The sequence below is a fragment of the Toxorhynchites rutilus genome, chromosome 3 (assembly GCF_029784135.1).
Source record: "Toxorhynchites rutilus septentrionalis strain SRP chromosome 3, ASM2978413v1, whole genome shotgun sequence".
Classification (NCBI taxonomy): Eukaryota; Metazoa; Arthropoda; class Insecta; order Diptera; family Culicidae; genus Toxorhynchites; species Toxorhynchites rutilus.
In genome coordinates, this window is record NC_073746.1 from 31,691,671 (window position 1) to 31,708,749 (window position 17,079).

At 39.8% G+C, this 17,079-nt stretch overlaps 1 protein-coding gene across 2 annotated transcripts in view; it reads right to left on the reverse strand.

Annotated features, from left to right (window-relative positions):
• Window positions 1–13,849, reverse strand: part of LOC129780562 (GTPase-activating protein CdGAPr) — a 197,467-nt gene extending 183,618 nt beyond the window's left edge. Inside the window, exon 1 of one of the 2 annotated variants that reach the window (XM_055788946.1) lies at window positions 12,602–13,849. The gene's annotated coding sequence lies outside the window, so the exon portion shown is untranslated. The remainder of the gene's footprint in view (window positions 1–12,601) is intronic. The other variant, XM_055788945.1, reaches the window with a different exon arrangement.
• Window positions 13,850–17,079: the final 3,230 nt, after the last annotated feature.

Below are 17,079 nucleotides of genomic sequence, written 5' to 3' on the forward strand. Positions count from 1 at the left end.
AAAGACATGGGTCAAGCAACTATGCATACTTGAAATATTCGAAAAATAATTAGACTACTCTTTGGAAAAAGCCATTTTTGTTCTTAATTTTTTACAAAGATTTATAACTTAAAAACTATGATACCTATTAAATTCTTGTCAAAGGATGAAATGTAGAAAATTGTTTAAATTTTGACAAAAAATACCAAAATTTTTTTGGAAAAAAATTTCGCTGAAAAAAAGTTATTTTAAAAATTAAAATTCATTTTTCTCAAAAGCGTATTTTTTTTAAATTCCAAAATATATATATATATATATATATATATATATATATATATATATATATATATATATATATATATATATATATATATATATATATATATATATATATATATATATATATATGTGTGTGTGTGTGTGTGTGTGTGTGAATAGCCCTTACAATTTCCAACAAGTCGTCCATATATCGGAAGATGGGCACTTTTACAGGGAAAAAGTTTTTCGTGCATCATCTTTCTCATGTTTTCTTTGAAAAAAATACAACTTATCCTAATTTTGTTTAAAGTCAAGAATGCGAAATAGTGTATTCGACAAAGTTATAGATCTTGTTTAAAACGTAAACTTTTGTCGAAGACATCAACTTTCTTTCTTTTATAGTTTTTGGAATATAAGTCATTTTTGTATGAAGACTCCTGAAAAAAATATTGTTTTGCTCGTAACATTTTAATGTGTAAATTCTCATGTTTGACATGTTTCTAAATAGAGACCACGATCTGAGATGGTGCTGCCAACTCCTAAGACGAGTTGGCATGAAATTCGTCTATTATCTAATGCTGTTGAACTGCTTGATTTTATAACACTTAATTCTGACAATGTCACATCTGTCCGTGTCAAACTCCTTTCTACTTTCACTGGCTTTATTTCTTATTTATTTTTTTTTTCATTCTATCTTCAATTATTGACCGTTTACTGAACACAGTATCCAGCCTGCGTTGCATCTCATCCTTTTCTAACTGTCGTTTTCGATTAAATTCCTCTTCTGCCGCTATACGCATTTCCATCACCTGCTTTTCTAATACCATCTTCATTTCCCGCTTTTCTTTCTCCAGCATCTGCTTCTTTTTCGCCAACTCCATCCTCTTTCGTTTCAGGATGAGCTTCCTCTCACGGGCAAGGACCTTTTCAGCTTCAATTAACTCTTTATCGTCGGGATCGGTATTTGCAGTAGAATCACGTTTACCATCATTCGCAGAATAATCGAAACTCTCTGACTACTTCTTTCAATCTCAACCTCCTTTGACTTTTGAAATCCTATAATTTCTGTAATTAAAGTACAAATTCTTCGTCTGCACTAACTTAAATTGTTCTAGTTTCTTTCTCACCAACTCTTTAAATATCCATCTAATTTAATTTCCAATCCAATAAAAATCCAATTCTCGCAATCTCTTCAATTCTAAATTTTTTCACTCTTTCCACTGCCTATTACTTTATTCCTTCTATACATTTCACCCAACAATTGTCAACAATAACAAACAATATTTTATTTGTCGTTGCCGGCAGTGGCGCCAGGGTTTATCAAACAAGGTGGCATGAACTAATAAAACAGCCCACCGGTGCCTCAACACATGTAAAATTTCAAAAACCGACATTTTGTTTATTGGCAAAAAAAAAGATCTATGCAAAGTTTCAGCTCAATCGGACATGATTTAGGGGTGCTTCAAAGTGCTCAAAGTTTTGATTTTTTGACCCTCGAAAATCTTACACGCTAGAGAAAAAAAATTTAGGCCGAAAATCGACTTTTTGGGACCTGAATGGCCTAAAAATTAAAAATTTTGAGTGCCTTGAGGCACCCCTAACTCATGTCCGACTGAGCTGAAATTTTGCACAGGTTTTTTTGGAACAATAATCAAACTGTACATGGTCGGTTCTATAAATTCGATGATTATTATTTTCCATATCTTCATTGCCACTCAAACGACGATTTACGGCCAAAGAAAAAAAAAATTCGAGATGATACCAGAACTCGACGTTTTATGCATTTTCAAGTCATTTAGCATCGAAAAAATGTTTCGATTTTCCAAATTTCAAGTTCATGATTTCTGTAATTTTTTTTCAAATGACTTGTTTCCCAAAAACAATTCTATCGGAAAAGAAAATCATCAAATCTGTTGATGACTGATTTGTGACATAGTCGCCCGAACATTTGTACAATGAAACTTCCGCACAAGCCTGTGTCTATGCAGTACTCTCGCAACCGCCAATTGGAAACCTGTAATTATGAACATTAGTGATATAATTAAAACTACAAACCAACCGGTAAATGGCAGCACTCAACCACCATTTCTCGATCTGCGGGGGATCCATTACTCAGAAGCTATCACTGCGCAATGTCTAGAAACGAGATCTGCGATTTGGCGAGCATGCAGATTAGCATCTTTACTGCTGGCTTTATCAGTTTTGCTTCCCGGTTAATCTCGGCTTCCCTTCAAACGGACAAACCAGGACGAACGCGGGTCTCGGATTTCCCCTATATCAGATTCACGGGGAAAAGTTCTTCTTTTGCATACGCTCCGAAGCGTCATCTATCCACCACCACACTTGGAGATGATAGGCATTAGATTAGATTCCCCCCCTAGGGACGGCTGACTGTCTGACGAGCTTTCAAGTGTGTAGATTCGTTTCCAGATTGTTAGACAGAAAGCCCGACGTGTTTGCTTTTGATGTCTTGTTCCCGCATAGCCGCAGGATGCCCGGAGCTGGACTACGAAGCTCCTCTACGGAATTCTATTGGACAGGTCCGTCGTAATAGGAGGAAAAACTTGTTCGGTCTGACCTCGATGGAATCATGTTCATTCAATTGTTTTTAGGTCACTAAGCGCACAACAAGCCCCCGAGAGCTTCGACATCGTGATGACTCACAAAATAGTCGAGCGTATCGGACGAAACAGATAACATTCAATCCCCTCTAATGGTGCAAGAGAGTACCATGATACCAGCAGATTCCCCTCCCGAAAATGAAGCACCCGCAGGTCCGGGGCGCGCTGAATTCGATGGAAGATAGACAGACAAACAGACAGACGGATGGGGTATAAAACTGTCTCATCGGTTCCGCTTCGTGGAGCGTTGCGATTACTTCTCTCGATTCCCAAGCTGTGTGGATCGATTTTTAGCTTCACGATTCCCCTTCCCACCGGAGTTTGCTCCGAAAAATGGAAAAAAGACCGGCTCACAGCGATAGCGAAAAGGCGCTGTTTGTTCAGGCTTCCCTCAAAACTGGCTTTTAGTGACACAACTTGGCAACAACCCGGCTCAAAATGTAAACAAAACACGCTAGCAACAATAAGCGACGTTTTCGTTTTCTCTCGTGTCAATAACTCATCGATGAATCGAATTCTAATTCTCGTTGTGTCCGTCTTCCTGGCTAACTATTATCCCAAGGTGTGAAAGACCCCTTTCGTTCTCTTGCTGCTTGCTTCTCCTCTCTTCACATGTAGTATTGTGTTGTTATTTACCTAGTCTGTCGTTCAATATTATGTTTTTCAAAATTGACATCCCCTTCAGTGTTCGGAAAGTTCGAACGAACCGGTGTGTGAAGAAGAATCGACGAAAAATGCGCAACAGATGTGCATGCGCATGTAAGTGCATCTAACGTGAGCGGTTTATCTTCGTTAGGCCGAAGAAAAATTATTCGTTCAATTTCCCTGTGTCTGCCTGTTGAATGTGGAAAATAATAAACTAGATAAGCGGACAGGCAACAGAATGGATGAAGACATGAGTCAGCGGCGTTAGATAATTCATTCGGATGGGAATTAATTGCCACTAGAGTTCTTTCGAGTCATCCGAAACCGGAATCATCCAGTGAAATAGATTCCAATGTTTCTGGTGTGTCATAACTGGACACACGTTGCTGTCACTTGTCGAAACGAACACGATGGTTGGAATAATTGACTCTTAATTGTTACAGGATTTCTGATTGATGAAATCAGTCCTGCTTCAAATGCATTGTAAACACCAATTGACACCAATCATAGCTGCTGACTTGTTCATGGAGTTCTGAAAAGAAAGGGTTCTGACATCACCCAAAGGTTTGTGGTAAAATTTCATTTAGCGTAAGCGTAAGGTCCTGACACATCTTTGAAAATATTACACTCAACAAAAAACAGAGGAGCATCAGATCAACTTCGTATCAAATGGGTACCCGGAGATAAAACATACATAATTTGGAAACTATAAATTAACGTAAAAAAATATTTCAGTAAGACATCACTTCATCATATATTGGGTTGGGGAAAAAGATATGTCGTATATTGTCAATATATGGCAACACTTAAACATATCTTGTGTTGTACTTATCGCATCGGGTCATACTATACGGCTATTTAAAGACGACAATCTGCTACAAGTGTGTCCAAACGACAAACAAAACGTGTTGTGATTGTCCTTTTCAGTCTTAAGTTATGGCGCGTCAAAGATGGAGTCCACCAAGCAAGAAATTCGCCATATTTTACGCGAGGTAAAACTGCAACAAAGGCGGCCGAAACAATTCGTGTAGTTTATGGACCCGATACTGTAACGATTCGCACAGCACAGCGTTGGTTTGATCGATTTCGTTCTGGTGTAGTGGCTGTCGAAGATACACCCCATACTGGTAGGGCAATCGTCGTGGAAACCAATAAAATCGTTGAAATCATCCAAGTAGACCGGCATGTGAGCACTCGCTCGATTGGCCAGGAACTGGGTATAGACCATAAAACCGTTTGGAACCATTTGCAGAAGATTGGATTCCAAAAAAAGCTGGATGTATGGGTGCCACCCAAGTTGACGCAAAAAAATCTTTTAGACCGAATCAACGCCTGCGATGCACTGCTGAAACGGAACGAACTCGACCCATTTTTGAAGAAGATGGTGACTGGTGATGAAAAGTGGATCACGTACGATAACCTAAAGCGAAAAAAGTCGTGGTCGAAGCGCGGTGAGCCGGCCCAAACCATCGCCAAGCCCGGATTGACGGCCAGGAAGGTTTTGCTGTGTGTTCGGTGGGATTGGAAGGGAATTATCCACTATGAGCTGCTCAACTATGGCCAGACCCTCAACTCGGTTCTCTACTGTGAGCAGCTTGACCATTTGAAGCAGGCGATTGACCAGAAGCGACCAGAAATGATCAATATGAATGATGTTGTTTTCCACCAGGACAACGCTCGGCCTCACACATCTTTGATGACCCGCCAGAAGCTACGGGAGCTCGGATGGGATGTCCTATTGCACCCACCGTATATCCCGGACCTGGCTCCAAGTGATTATTATCTCTTCCGCTCCATGCAAAACGCTCTTGGTGATACTAAGTTGGCCCTAAAAGAGGCTTGCGAAAACTGGATGTCTGAGTTTTTTGCAAATAAGGAGGGGGGGTTTTATAAGGGAAGGATAATGAAGTTGCCTTCTAAATGGCAACAAAACGGTGCATATTTGACTTAAATTGGATAATTTTAAGTATGTTAAATAATTCCCCAACCCTATATTATATTGGGAGTAAAACATACTTTACGGTAAATTTTTTGTCGTCGCCTGAGTTTCTGGGGGTGAGAATACTCATACATATACATTTAGGGTAGTGTTATCGAAAAAATGTCTTCAAATTGCATGAAACGTCGTGACCTGCGATCCCGACACTGTGGGACTTATGCTTAGTCTTTTTCTCGGAATACGAGGTTTAGGGTGCCAAAGGAAATGTTCATCACACAAATCATTTCGTAACTTTGGATGTTACGTTAAAATTCATCGAGATTTTACAAATAACTCTTTAGTAGAAAGTTTTGGTGGCACTGAAAAAGACCGATTGTTTGTGTGGTTTTGTAGAAACTGCTAAAGATGGTTGATTCATGATTCATCTTATTCTCGCGAGAAAAATACACAAGCTGGCCATATGTAGAGATTTGTGTCCCTATTGCCAATGTAGATAGTGCACTCCGTATACATCTCTTCTTTAAGACACCCGGTCTGTTAGTACAGTCACAGTCGGATGCAAGGAAACAAAAAGTTTAAAAAAGATAAAAATTGCACTAATTTCTTTCATTCACAACACACTAACGACTCTCCGAAGCGATTTCGCTCTTAAATACCGCCTCGAGCATCCTCTGTGTTGACCGCTCGCTGGTTGAAGTGAGACCAGAATTAAGTTGGAAGCGACTTTTATACTCTTCTACACGTTAGCAAAATAGAAACGGAGGTTGGCCAGAGCGAACCCAATATTTATAGTCTTTGGTTCGGTTCGGTGGTTTTTATAGTCTCGTCTTTGATTCAATCAACATTAGAATACTGTTCTGTAGTATGGGCACCTTTCTACAGCAACGGTGTGAATCGCATCGAATCCATCCAACGGAGATTCGTACGCTTTGCTCTTCGTTGGTTACCATCGAGGGATCGTTTCAATCTGCCAGAATACAAATGGAGATGCATCTTGATGAGTCTACAATTATTAAGTGTTCGCCGCGACGTTTCCGAATCGATATTTACTGTTGATCTGTTGCGATCTGATATCGATTGTGGTGCACTGTTGCAACAGTTGGACATCAACATCAGACGCGTGAACTTACGTTCTTACTATTTTTTTACCGTCCCGTAGTTCGAACGAACTACGGCGCAAATGAACCGTTAATTAGCATGTGCAGAACGTTCAATAGATGTTATCGTTGTTTTGATTTCAATGTGTCCCGTGTTAGACTTAAGAATTTGTTTTATGATAATCTTCTAGTTACTTGATTGTCTCTGTAATGTTCTAAACAAGTTTGAAGGTGTTCATGTGTAAGTTTAGATTAGTTTAGATATATATATATGTATCTGTAGGATTTAATGTAATATGTTTGATACTTAAAAGATGAGGTTTTGCGCCCACTTATGTGGGCTTTTCCCTCCAAATAAATAAATAAATAAATAGTGTGGTTTATTTTTTCTTTTTTTCTTTGATATAATTATACACGATTGTTTTCGCAATGGATATAGGATATATACAATGTATATTGAATGTATTGAAATTCGCTTTTTTGCCAGTTCGAAAATAAAAGACGTAGTCCTACAACAAATAAAAATCATTGTGCACGCTCACAAAGATATGAGCGTCCGTACATAAGCTGGCGAGATTGCTGAATTTTCCCAGAAGCTCCGTTTGGTGAATGATTCAAAACTGCACGGATAATCTTTCTAAGGCCCGCCCTAAAAAATAACAGAAAATGTTCTACTCCCCATACATGTGCATCATTTATAATGATATATGTGCTAGAGCCAATATGAGCGAGCGAAACAGGAGACACATTTAAATGAAAGCATATGAAAGCTTTTCGTATAGTTTGCCAAATACACGGCCCAGACAGAGAAGGATATATTCTCGTTCATGTTCTTCTTTATCCTCTTAGAAAACACTTTCTATCTTCATTTTATGATGAGGTGTTATATTATCACGCTTCTATATAATAGCGCTATATGGATAGCGTGGTCGTGTGAAATAGCTTTACATTCCAGCCGGCCTTGGTTTGATCCCCATTGACGTCGTATGGACTTTTTTTCTGGCACTATTCCAAATGAAATGAGAAAAGAAAACAGAAAGAGATGTCTGCTCGCATACATACAAACCATTTTTAAGCTTTTAAAACAGTTCATTATTTGCGCATTTGACTCTTCAGCACACGAAATGGCATCATTTCTGCCAAAGATACAATGTTTTCAGCCAACGCTAGTTTAGGTGCATGTACTAAGCATCGGAGTGAAATCAATTATCGTGAATTGTGATTGAAGCTTATTCGACAGATCGACCTCTTCTTCCAACATCTCAGATTACGATTTGTATTCTACTGTAGGAGCATTGAACCACTGCGATCGTTATTTTGATCTATCGTGGTGACGATTTGGATTACAGACAAAAATGAATGCTGATCGCTGTACGGCGAATTCGTCTTCAAGAGGGTTAAAAGTCGCCATGGGAAATCGAACCCTCCCGGATTTGGAGTTATCTTTCAATCGTCAATCATCTGTGGTTCAACGGCATTAAATCTAGGTTCTGCCCGGCATATTTTGCTCCAAAAAACGAGTCAATGATTCCATGAAGAGTACGAAGGGTCGCTAGCTGAGAACCGGGATGCACTCAGAATATATACTACGTACTCTCCATGGTACACTACATACGGAAAAAGGAGAATGATGAAGACGCATGAACCATGAACTGACCCTTTTTTAGATTATCTTCCACATAAAATCGTACAAATATTGAAATAGAGAATATACCTCGGCTCTGTCGCCGCGATTGACGAATTTACGCAAAGCTGAATCAGCTCATGCGACATCTACATTAGAACTCAGAACCACAAAAGTGAGGGTGTTTGTTCATTTTACGCACTGAAAAGCAAGATTCGGTGGTGATTATTCATTTTATTTCAATTTAGATTCATTTCAGCCATTGAAAGTCGAAAGTAAGAAAGTTGGAGTTTTGCATGTTTACGATGGTTTCAATACGCGATTTGACCAAGGTCATAGATAATCCTCGAAAATTGATAAAGCATACCGGTTATTGATACAATGGATAGTTGCGATGAAATCGATAGCATATCAAATTGGCTGATATCATTGATTATTTAGGGGTCGATACGAGAAGGATTTGCAGTGTTTTAAGCGCAAAACACCCTATTCATCGTTTACTTAGTTGAAAAAAATTAAAGTTACAATACTTATAACAAGCCATTCCTCGTAATATTCATAGCACATTGTAAAATGATTATTTTCTAACCTTTTCAGCGTGGAAAGAATACATGAAACCGGGAAATTTAAAGATAAATTCTGATTTGTCTAGAAAATTTGAACGAATTTCATACCAAAAAACAAAACATCCTCATTTTACTCGCTGCGCCATCTGGTTGTAAATCCAACGTAAATTCGTCAATTGGAAAACATGTTAAAATGCAGTACGAGTGATAAAATAATAACAATATATACGAGCGATTTTTGAGGAATTTTCTCGATGACCTTCTTAGGCTTCACAATGATAAACTCAGCCGTTGCGTTTCGAAATGTATTAAAAACACAACGAGTGATGAATAAAAAATATATCGTCGGATTGAGAGATTTTGAAGGTGTTCTCTTGGTCACCTTTGCAGGAGGTCCAAACATAATGTCTGCCGCCGTGATTACAAAACACCGCAAAGAATACTACGCGCGATGAAGAACGAGATGTTTGAGGGTTCGCTTTCAGAATCACATCTTTCATCGCAGTGAATCCTGATTTTTTACCATTCCCACCACCAATTGTTGGAAGGGGTCTCCGTAGCCACATTGGTTGCGCGTTCGCTTAGTAAGCGATTGATCGTGAGTTCAAAACTCAAGGTCCTCATTGACCATCTTTGTGTTGTTACAGAATAACTACGTCCACGCAACAATCATCAGCGATGGAGATCGATCCACGGTCGAAATAAGATCGGTTTATCCATATAACTGCTCTGCTCTGCAAGACATATCGGGCTGCTATTCTATAAATAACTCAACAATGATCAATCAACTGTCTCCGCTGTCCGATCTAACTGGATAATGGAAGAACAGAATACTCTTACGCCTCAATGGCTACTGTGTGAATGTGTACCATATGCAATGGTATAAAAGGGAATACTGGAATAATGTGCTAAGTTATAGATATGATAAACATGTGACACGTACACGATTAAAATTCGGCTCTGTTACAGCTAAAATGCTAATGAGCCTAAAATAAACAAGAGGGATAAAAACAAAAACCACCAATTGTTCCTTCCCTGATAATCGCAAGGGAACCACGCTATAGAGGTGACCCTTCTGGTTGCGAATATCACGCTAACATTCCTTCCATTTTTGTGACTGTGAAGACGTGGCCGGCGTACGGATTATCAAACATAATAAGAATGGTTTGCTACTCCCAAGCGCCATTCAGTGTGTTCTTTGTGCAATTTCACTGCTTCAAGTCACTCACGGAGAGCAACTACGAATTGTACAGTCTACCCAAGTTCAACCAGGCCATGTTGCATCGATCGAAAAAGGTAGTAATCGGACAGGGCAATGTCTGGAGAATACGGCGGGTGGGATAGGATCTCCCATTCCGGCGTTTCCAAGTTTGTTTTGACCGGTTTCGCGACATGCGGCCGATCATTGTCGTACTGCAAAATAGCTTTATCGTGTCTTTGCTCGTATTGTGGCCGTTTTTCCTTCAGTGCACGGCTCAAACGCATCAATTGTCGTCGGTAGAGGTCCCCCGTAATGGTTTCATCCGGTTTTAGCAGCTCATAGTACACCACACCCAGCTGGTCCCACCAAATAGACAGCATAACCTTCTGGCCATGAATATTCCGCGCAGCCGTCGATGTTGATGCATGACCTGGGTATCCATACGTTACCCGACGTTTAGTATTGTCGTAATGGACCCACTTTTCATCGCCAGTAACGGTTCGATGCAAAAAACTCTTTCTTTTATACCGTTGGAGCAGTTGTTCGCACGTGTAAAACGACGTTCGACGTCTCGTGGTTCAATTGTCTTCAATGTCCTATCTTTCGGATCATTCCCATTGATTCAAAACGATCAGATATGGTTTACTGAGCTACTCCAAGTGTATCTGCAAGTTCTTGTTGCGTTTGTGACGTATCGCGATCGAGTAAAGCCTCCAATTCTTCATCTTCAAACTTTTTTGGCGGTCCGGAACGTTCTTCGTCTTCCAAGTCAAAGTTACCACTTTTAGGCCGTGCAAACCACGTTTGCTCATTTGGAGCATGGTCACCATAAACTTCCACCAAAATGCGATGACTTTCCGCAGCATCTTTCTTCATATTAAAGTAATGAAGTAACACTCCCCGCAAAAGCACTCCCGTTGGTACGAAATTCGACATAAAGGGTATGTCACATCAAATTGCATCACGGAAAACACGCTGTAGAAATTTAATTTTTAGGAATTATATCTTCAGTTTCCGCTTAAAATCGGATAAGAGTCTATAGATCACGTTTTCCATGCTTCACTGTCAATTTTTCGTGAATTTGGAAAAATGTCGTCGAACGAAAAAGAGCGTCGTGAATTAATCCTGTGCACTCATTTCGAGAATCCGGAGTTGTCACATCGGGACATCGGTAAGATGCTGGGAATCGTCCAATCCACGGTCAGCAGAGTACTAAAACGATACTTCGAGAACCTAACCATCGACCGGAAGGTGAAGAACGGCAAAAATGGATGCTCCGTCAGTGAAAAAGATCACAAGCGCGTAGTTAAGCAGTTTAGACGTGATCCGAGAAGTTCGGTCAAGGATGTCGCCAAAAAGCTGAATTTGTCAAGTTCATTCGTCCAGCGGACCAAGCAACGGGAGGGCCTGCGTACATACAAGGTTCAGAAGGCTCCTAACCGCGACGAAAGGCAAAACATGATGGGGAAGACGCGAGCCCGGAAGCTGTACACCGAAATGCTGACGAAGCCGCATTGCCTGATAATGGACGACGAAACCTACGTCAAAGCGGACTTTCGTCAGCTGCCGGGCCTGTTGTTCTTCTCCGCAGAGGACAAATTCAGCGTTCCGGAGGAGATTCGCAAGCAGAAACTATCCAAGTTTGCCAAAAAGTACATGGTGTGGCAAGCGATCTGCTCTTGCGGAAAGCGGAGCGCCCCCTTCGTGATGACCGGCACGGTAAACGGGCAGGTTTACCTTAAGGAGTGCCTACAGATGCGCTTACTACCACTATTGAAGCAGCACGAGGGCCCGACCATCTTCTGGCCGGATCTCGCTTCGTGCCACTATTCAAAGGACGTGTTGGAGTGGTACGAAGCCAACAGGGTCACCTTCGTGCCAAAGGAAATGAACCCGCCCAACGCGCCGGAGCTTCGCCCAATAGAGAAATATTGGGCGATTATGAAGCAGGCCCTCCGGAAGAACCCAAAAGTTGTCAAATCGGAGGCGGACTTCAAGAGAAAATGGATGGTTGTACATAACCTTATGGACGGGGTAAAGAGGAAGGTGCGAGCATACGGGCTTGGGCTCGAAGTATGAATAAAAAGAAAATGCCAAAAGTTGTTTAATAGTTTTTATTTTACTGTCTAAAATTTTCAAAAGGATCGGTCTACTGGGCGAATCTCTACAGCGTTTTTTCCGTGATTCAATTTGATGTGACACACCCTTTAGTGATCGCTTAATAAATAACTGACTGCGTTTGCCCTGTCGAAGTTGAGGATGCAGAAAAGTATTTCAATGACAGCGGGTTCAAATAAAAAGTTTGAACCCGCTAGTCATTACTGATTATTTCGTAGTGTTGTGTTGCGCGCGGGCTGTTTGGTGTAGTCAAATGTAGCCATCAGATTACATTCTTCACGGTAGAGAAGTTTCCCCCAAACAAAAAATTAAATAAGGATGTTCGGGATAATATGGAAATTACAAATAAATTACCTTCGATAATTTCTCATCTATGCTACAAATTTAAAATAAGAAAAAAAATCTCATTTTTTCTGAGATTGTTCACCTGACCTATGAACAGTTTGAACAGGCGGACGAGACACTACTGATAAACAATATTCTCGATAATTTTCATCCTAAACTTCTCAAATGGAATATTCATAAATTTCTAGGAAAAGCGGTATCTACTTACTTTTTTCTACGTTGGCCAGCGTAACGTGATCCAGCTGGAAAAGCGCTTGCTCGTATTTCCTTTGAAGAACAATTTCCTTCTTCGACGTCAAAATCTAAGAATTCCGATTTCCTCCCACTCAGCTGGTCCGAACAAGAAAAATAGAGAAGCACTTCCTTTGAATTTGACACTTGGCTCACTCTCTCTATATCACATTCCAAAAATTATTTCACGTAAATACACCCAACGTGAGTGAGACTACTGACAGCAGCTCTTCGAAACGGGAGAGCGCAGGAAAACACACTGATGGGGATTTCCTTCTCCGCTCCTTTCTATCTATTTTTAACAAACATCACCGCCGCCCATTCGAGTGAAAATTTACTCTCCTCGCACAGACACGTACACACCTATTTTCCACCACTTTTGCGTAGCGCTTTTCGTCACTCTCGAAGCGCTCTCTTCCTTTCTCTCTTTTGTGGAAAACGACAAATTGGATGGAAATCAAATTCTGCCTCCGCTCCGCGCAAAATTCTCGCTTTTTTTGGCAGCTTGTTAAAATCGAGTTTTTCCTTCTGCTTTTCTTTTCGGCACGTACGGGATCTATTGATTTCTTGCGAAACAGCTTTTCCCACTCAACGCAACACTCGCAGCAGCTTCCAGGTTCTTGTTTGGCCTCTCGTTTTTCCGGAACATCTGTTTCGAACAGATATAGAACCGAATCGCAAATTTGCGTTTGTTTTGTTAAAATTCTCACAAACAGAAATATTTCCCACCGAAAACACGGAAAATACTGGCTGTCACAGGACGACACAAGAATATTTGTTGGAAATAAACAATTTAAAACACTCCGTTGCTGGACACAAACACTACCGCGATAAATTCTGGTTCTACTCGTTCAATTTTTTATTTTTTACTTTTTCACGAAAACTAGTCAACTTCCGAGCGGGTTGGGTTGGGTGCTAAAAGCGGCAGCAGCACAACTGCAGCAAAGGCTCACTGAATTTTAAAATTTTATTGCGTATACACCACGGAAAGAGCACTTCCGCGGATCCAAGAGGATTCAAATTTACGGATTTACGGTTTCCTGCCGTCGAATCACATCTTCCACTGGAACCAACCGAAGAACCCTTCTGGGAGGGTCTATCCGTTGTGTACAAAAAATTCACAATTTTATTGAAACTAGAACCGAACATCACATTCGCAGCAGAGCAGCGATGAAATGCGACCGTCCATCTTGAAAATATTTACACAACTCAAACGTCTCGGGTTGCGTTTGCCATGCAACGAAAAAGGTCCGAGTGGGAGAGAGTGTCGGTGTCGATGCTCTCGAGCTCTTTTTGTGGTGCCAAACCATCTACAAAGGTAATGTTATTATTCTTTATCTTTAATTCTTGAATTTGATTAAATGTTCGCAGCACTTATACAGATGCACAATACCTTGCGTAAAAAAATCGAAACATATTTCTATAACGAAATTTTTAAAAAATAGGACAAAACTTTAATTAGTTATTTTTACACGAAAAGCATAAATTTCAATACTGGCAACAATGACGGTTCGCTCTTTTTATGTTCTCTATCTGCATAGTTTTTATGCTGTTTGTTTGGGCGGATTTGTGAGTCTATTTACGATTCATGCAATAGTGTGTGTTCGATTTTTGCGCAATGTCTACGATTTAGGAGGTGTTCCACATCAAATGTTGTTGAACCAAGATTGAACACATAAAGGTGGGATGCTTTCAAATCTAGAGATTCAGATATCAACAATTATCGTCTACTTTATTTAGAAGTGGAAAAAATGGTTTCCGCAACTGTTGCAACATATTTATTTCACTGGGTGGAAAGCGGTATCTACAACGTACTCTTGGTCGAGTAAATCAATACTTCAAAAATGTGAAAGCCATGACCAAAACAAGAGAGCAAGAGAGCAAGAGAACACCCTGGCGAATTCTGGGAAGGGCTATTGGCGATCTAACGCAAAACGTAAACGATCGGTGAGACATCTGGATTTTGTTTTTGAACTAAGAAAATGATGCTAATCTGAGAGAGAGGAGCCAGCTGAATGACAGTTTGTTTTCTTCTTATTCTTTTTACGCATTCTCATCAAGAAAATTCCAAACTGACAATTTCAATCAAGCAAGTTGTTGTCATTCATTTATGAGAAAAGTGTTCAAACTTGACGTGAACCTTTGTTAGTGAGTAAATTTGTGCGTTTTATCCCCGATTTTATTTTTGACATAGGACTGCGTCTAACAGGAATATATGGGGGGGTAAAAATTTGAACACTGATCATGTAGGATATAATAAAAGATGTTCCAGGTCAGCCCACATCATGGCTTCTAGCGGCATCGGCCCATTCAAACATTTTTTACTTTTGATAATTTCGATATAGTTGTCCTAAAGATTTATTTCGATGATTTCTAAAACAATATCCAAAATTAGAAGCAAACTGACTTTTATGATTTGTTTGTCGGTGGAGATCTTGTGTGAATTTATGGGTGTTTTGGGCCCATTTGTGACTTTTTCCGATCGTTCATTCAGTTTTCGCGAATTCTTGTATTCTTTCACTGGTTCCAGGTTGATCTATTGCTGCAAGCTCGACGAATCGATTGTCTATCTCCGATGCAATTTGAATATGCAGCGTACACCCAGGTTTTTTTTACGCGGATTTTCCAATTAACGCGGGTTTTTTTACGCGGATTTTCCAATTAACGCGGTTTTTTTACGAGATACGTATCCCCCACGTAAAAAAACCTGTGTGTATGTGGAATACATAAAATAAGAGCTAATCTTCCAATGAAAATAGCCAACATTGATTTCTCTCATGTGCATTTTGTGGGAATTTTGTTTGTGTCCGATGGAAATAATACTAGGTTGACTAATAAGGATGCTGTGTCTGCATTTTTAACAGGCATTCGGATGAAGATGAGAATTATACTACCAGTCTCTCATCATCTTTGCCATGATATTTCTGCCCATCACTGATGGACCATTCATATGCAATATTCAAATTCGACATGCAGGTTTAATCAAGGCAATAGTATCACTGAAGATCCAATCGAATTGACCGATAGTGAAGGTGAACCAATAGTCTTGTCCAAAAAACTAAAAGGGTCAAGATTCTTTCTCCCCTTTATGTGTGATATAATTTGTATACCATTTCCCATATACAACATATCTGTCGCTTCCAATCAGTCTGCATAAATGTTGCGCTCACTCTGCCCTCCCTCACAACACCCACTTCCCGTTTGTGACATTGAGTGAACATTTTTTGTGCGAGTGTCGAGCAGGAATGAATTGTCTTTCTCAAGATTCATTGTACTCCTAATAAGTGCTCGAAAGATGTAATCTTACGTTGATCGCACTTGATCGAAAAAATTACAAAAAGAATGTATTTGACCGCAGTATTTGATAAACTCTTTCTGAAAAGAACTAGATTTGATTTGCTGAAAACACTATCTTGTTTTTTCTCGTGTTGTGCGTTATGTGTGGCGATGGTAGGTTTTTTCGAAGCTGCTACTGATTTCTATGAGTTCGGCGTTTTCGGCTTGCATGCAACGATTTTTGAGAATTTGTTTGACTTTTGCTTTCGGGCAGCCACACCAGCAGTAGCAGCAGCTTTCTTCTTGCTGTTCGCCTTCTTCACAGCAGCAAGTTTGGTTTTTTTTGCAGCAGTAACTGTTCCAAAATGATCTAACCGCTGTACAATTATAATTGAGTGGAGCTGGCACCTACTTGTATACAGATTTTTGTGATTTCAATAGCTTGCTTTCAAAACAATTTTTGAGCTATTGAAACAAGTTTTTGCATCAATAAGTAACACACATAAAACGCGTAGACATTTTATCTTTCGAATGAAGCGGTTATCATACCATTTCTTTCAACCGGCGAAGAGGGTTTATTGCTCAAAATCCTGTTTCTCCAATGTAACACTCTCGTTCTCGAAGCTTTGAACTTACACCCCAGTATAGAAATGAAAGATGTAGTCCGACGTCAACATTATTTTCACATAAAATGTGTTGCAAAAAAAATGTCATGTTGAAATTTTCTACATATTTCAATACTTCCCCTTGGTTCACCGTGACTGGTTCGCGCTGACATAAGGGTGATCACAACAAACGCGAGCTGGCTCCTCTCTCTCAGATGCTAATGTAACCTAAAACTCAAAAACAAATCACGTATATTTTACTTCAGGGCTTTCCAAGGTAGTTCTCACTTGCACGAATCGTGCATTTTTCTACTTGTGTTTGTTTGTGCTCTCGAATTTCCTTCTTTAATTCAACCATTGTCAACATTTTTATAGTTTTCACTGCTGAAAGAGGTAAATAAATAACATGTTATATATAAAATTGCACAGAATTAAATTTCTTCCAAACTCATCGCAATCAAATAATCTATTATGATTATAACATTGTAATTTATGGAAAGAATTACAAACCTTCCATAAGCTCACATGGCAAAATTTAAAACCATCATCACTTTCACCGCAGCACCGCCTAGGT